The following is a 5,197-nucleotide window of genomic DNA, read 5'->3' as shown; positions in this document are numbered from 1 at the left end:
TGAGAGAGAGAAAGAGAGATTACATACCTCTTATAAAAAAAAATAATTAAACACTTTATTTGGATTGTTTAATGGCTTAAAGAAGAGAAATTTGGCTAATTGAATTTGAATTTGCAAATCACAAATTTGAAAATCGCCAAATCGCAACACAGTTTATGACTTTAGGTTTTACTTTATATATATATATGTGTGTGTGTGCGCGTGCGTGTGTGTGTGAATCAAATGCCCGAACCTCTGACAGGCTTGTGTGTGTGAGTGTGTGTGAATCAAATGCCAGAACCTCTAACAGGCTTATTTGTGTGTGTGTGTGAAAATCAAATGCCAGAACCTCTAACAGACTTGTGTGTGTGTGTGTGTGAATCAAATGCCAAAACCTCTGAGAATCAAATGCCAGAACCTCTAACAGGCTTGTGCGTGTGTGTGAATCAAATGCTAGAACCAATTTGAAAATCGCCAAATCGCAACACAGTTTATGACTTTAGGTTTTACTTTATATATATATATGTGTGTGTGTGCGCGTGCGTGTGTGTGTGAATCAAATGCCCGAACCTCTGACAGGCTTGTGTGTGTGAGTGTGTGTGAATCAAATGCCAGAACCTCTAACAGGCTTATTTGTGTGTGTGTGTGAAAATCAAATGCCAGAACCTCTAACAGACTTGTGTGTGTGTGTGTGTGAATCAAATGCCAAAACCTCTGAGAATCAAATGCCAGAACCTCTAACAGGCTTGTGCGTGTGTGTGAATCAAATGCTAGAACCTCTAACAGGCTTGTGTGTGTGTGTGTGTGAATCAAATGCCTGAACCTCTGACAGGCTTCTTGATTGTTGATGAAGAATGGCTTCTGAAATCATAGCAACACTCTTAAGAGAAAATAATTCTGAAGCTCTGAATACTAATAATTATCTCTTAGCACAATATAGAATTTGCTCCCTTAGTTACTTAGAAAAATCGTGCTCAGAAGAGCCATATAGTATTGTGTGTTGATAGAACATCTGACAGGCTTGTGTGTGTGAATCAAATGCCAGAACCTCTGACAGGCTACTTGATTGTTGATGAAGAATAGCTTCTGAAATCATAGCAACACTTTAAGAAAAAATAATTTTGAAGCTTTGAATACTAATAATTATCTCTTAGCACAATATAGAATTTGCTCCCTTAGTTGCATAGAAAAATCGTGCTCAGAAGAGCCATATATATAGGCAACTAAGAATTAGATTTCCTAATTGAATTAAAAAACCTTAATTTGGAAATTCCAAGCGGTGGTGTTCGGACATTGCGTTCTCCCGTTCGAATGGACCTAGGGTTTTTAAGAAATCCAAGTTGAAATTGGAAACCCTAACACCGCTATCGCACATTGTCGTTCCGACGGTCTTGTCTACTATTTGAATGCGGCAAGGTTAAACACCATCCTAAAGTCCCTCGTTTGAACCACCATGGAACCGCCTAGCGAACGAAGCTCTCTAGATTCACTATGTGCATTACCCAATCGGATGGCCCATCAAACATATAGCGAATGAAGTTCTTAGGTTTTACTATGGACTGCACTCGTTCAAATGGCCCTTCAAACGAGTGCAGTCTTCTTTATATTTCATCTGTTCGGATGCCTTGCAAACGCTTTAGCGAACGAGGCTCTCTGGAAATAGTACCGAGGCTTGTTGTTCGAACCACACCGAACATGCTTGCAACTGAAGCTTCAAATGAAGAAGAATTATAAAGTTTGAGCATCGAATTAGCCAATATAAATAACTAACAAAAGCGAATAGTCATAATATGCCTTTAACATTGATTGACATAAATATTTATGTATATAAATAACAAAATAACACATGAAATAAAACAATCAATGTTTTAAAGACAAAACCGTTAGTGCCAAAACATTGATTTCGATTATTTAAAGCAACAACAAATTTGAAGCAATGAATCTTGCGAATAGTAAATATGTTTATAACTTGCACTATAAGATATTTGTAAACTGTGCACTAAGATTTTTCCACAATAAAATAAAGAACTCGATGAATCATATGATAATAAAGATATACATGTGTACACAATAAACACTATATTGTTCATATGTATATAATAAAGATCGAATCCGCTTTTATTGCACATAATAGCCACAAGTTCATGCTTTTAATGATGCATATGTTCTATAATTATACACTTCATGCAAGCCATCGTTATATATTAAAATCATTGGGTAATTTCACTTAGCCCCCCTAAAATGTCACGCATTTTGCAAGCATCTCTCCAAACTTGAAAAACTCTCACTTTGATGTATCAATCTTTTGATTTTTTTCCAATTATCCCCCTCCATTAGGATTTAATAAAAAATCCTAACGGAAGGGTGTGAAATTCATAAAATGCCCTCATTTATTTATTTATTTATTAAAAAAAGAATTAGAAAAAGCCCATGACCCGTGGGTTCACCGTTGGATCTAACCCACCCACCTAGTGACCCACGGGTCATATTATTATTATTATTATATATTAAAAAAATAAAAGTGACCATTGAACGGCGGTCACTTGGTAACCCACGACAAAGTGACCCAAAGGAGGGTCATTTGTGACCCATTGTGGGTAGGGCTGGGCAAAAACCCACCCAACCTGCCCCGCCCCGCCCCGATCCGCCCCTCCCCGTGCGGATTTTAAGTGTATTTTTGCGGGTACGGGTAGATTTTTCCCAACCCGCGCGGGGCGGGGCGGGGCGGGTCGCAAGTTTTGAAAATTTTTCCTTGTGGGTACCCGCCCCGCCCTGCCCAACCCCACATAAGTATAAAGCATAAAAAACCCTAACCCTAATATTTTTTTCTTGCGTCGTTTCTCACTTTCTCCTCTCTCTCGTCTCTCACGCTTCTATCTCTCTTGCTCTCTCTCCATCTCTCGTCTGCTTCTCTCTTCGTCCACGCTGCCGCTCGACATCCTCCGACCACGGGCTACTGCGCCGCTCCCACCTCTAGACCACGATCCAGGTTTTTTTCTCTCTCTCAAGAGATCTCAAGTTTTTGGTCCAGATTTCAATTTTTTTTCTCCCTCAACCAGATTTAATTCCAAGTTCTTTGGTTTAGGTTTGATTCAAGGGTTCTGATGTGGGTTGTGTAACTTGTGTTTGTTTAGGAGGTGAAGAAACCTGCAGAAGAGATGAAACGAAATAGAGAGAAAAAAAAGAAGAGAAGCCGGTGGAGGAAAGAAATGAGAGGATCTGAGGAATAAAGAACCCAACCAGCACAACCTGCCCCGATCTACCCCGCCCTGCAACACCCGAACCAGCGCGGATTTTCTTCATTGTGCTCGGGTGGCGGGTTGAAATTTCCAGAACCTGCACTGTGCGGGGCGAGTGAGAAAAATGGCAATACCTGCCCTGCCCCGACCCGTGTCCACCCCTAGCCATGGGTCACCGAGGTGAACCACAATGGGTGTAATACCCCGGTCCCATATTGGGAAGATGAGAAGAAGTCCACATAGAGTGGATAGTTTATAAAAGATAGTCATAGGTGCTTAGTCCCACATTGCCTAGTTACTAGGTGAAACTGGGCTTTATAATGAATTCTAGGAAAACTCCAAATTGACTAGTCCTTTTGGGGTAATAGCGCAGATGTGGCTAGCGCTTTTTCTTGGGTCGTTACAAGTGGTATCAGAGCCACCTACTAACGCCAGGCCATGTGGTATTAAAGCACTGCATGACGTAGCCTTGACGAGGACGTCAGGAATTTAAGAGGGGGAGTTTGTAACACCCCGGTCCCATATTGGGAAGATGAGAAGAAGTCCACATAGAGTGGATAGTTTATAAAAGATAGTCATAGGTGCTTAGTCCCACATTGCCTAGTTACTAGGTGAAACTGGGCTTTATAATGAATTCTAGGAAAACTCCAAATTGACTAGTCCTTTTGGGGTAATAGCGCAGATGTGGCTAGCGCTTTTTCCTGGGTCGTTACAATGGGTCACTTTTTTTCTTTTCTTTTTTTAATATAATAATGATAATAATAATTTTTTATTTGTAAAGAAGGGTAAATTTGGAATGTTAAAAAAAATTTAGGGGTATAAAAGTCTTTTTACCCGTTCTACCGTTTGATTTAACTACAATCTCTAACAGAAGTGGGGTAATTGAAAAAAAATCAAAAGATCAATACACCAAAGTGAGTTTTTAAAGTTTGGAGGGGTATTTAGAAAAAGCATAACATTTGGGGTTAAGTGAAGTTACCCCTAAATTTATATTCATATATGTCAAACAAGTATGCAAGATGGCCACTAAATAAATTAGCAAGCTGGTAAAATATGCATTATATTCCACAACAATAGCAAACTATTACCAGCAAGTGCAATTCATGTAAGTCATGTAGTTCTAAAAAAAAATAAAAAAATAAATAAAGAAAAAAGAAAGTGCAATTCTTGTAAAAGGGTCCTAATTCTTTATTCTTCATACAATAACTTTATTAGAAATCATAACCTAAAAGAGATCACCAATATGCTTATATATTGGAACTTTACTATAACAATGTTATTAATTAGTCACATACCATAATTATGAAAAGGAGTGTACGTGACATGCATAAATAAACACAAATTTCAAATTCAATGTACTATAATTATAAAAACCTCAACTTAGCATCTAGTCATTTTGTTTTTGCATAAACAAGTGACAAATACAAAACATCACATTCGTATGGGAAAAAAATAAATTAAATAGATACGAATTTGATTAAAAGGTTAACTATATATATTTAACATATTTCTAATAGAAAATCATGAAAATTATATAACATGTAAACAAAAATTGACATAAGATAACTTCCAAAATCTTAACTATCATGAATTTCACTATAAATTGATAAAAAGAAACATACCAGAATTCATTGCTTCTTTAATTATTTTTTGAAAGCTTACATATCATAAATCGATTTCTCTCGCTTCACCCACTTGAGATACACAAAAATGATGAAAATTGCTTATAGTTATAGGGATCCAGATCCCCTCCCATTAGTAGGAAATATGAGATCCTCATATTCCTAATCTCAGCCCTTAGATGAATCTAAGGGTCCAAAATATCTCAATATCAAAAACCAAAAATAAACACAACCACACTGAATTATATATCAAATTTGAATTAAAAAATTAATTAATTAATTTTTTTTAAAATGATAAAAACCAAAGGGGTGGCTCCGCCCATCTGAGGCAGCGCATGGCCACCCCATCACCTAGGG

Source organism: Corylus avellana, chromosome ca8 (assembly GCF_901000735.1).
Source record: "Corylus avellana chromosome ca8, CavTom2PMs-1.0".
Lineage (NCBI taxonomy): Eukaryota > Viridiplantae > Streptophyta > Magnoliopsida > Fagales > Betulaceae > Corylus > Corylus avellana.
Note: the sequence above shows the minus strand (reverse complement) of the source record.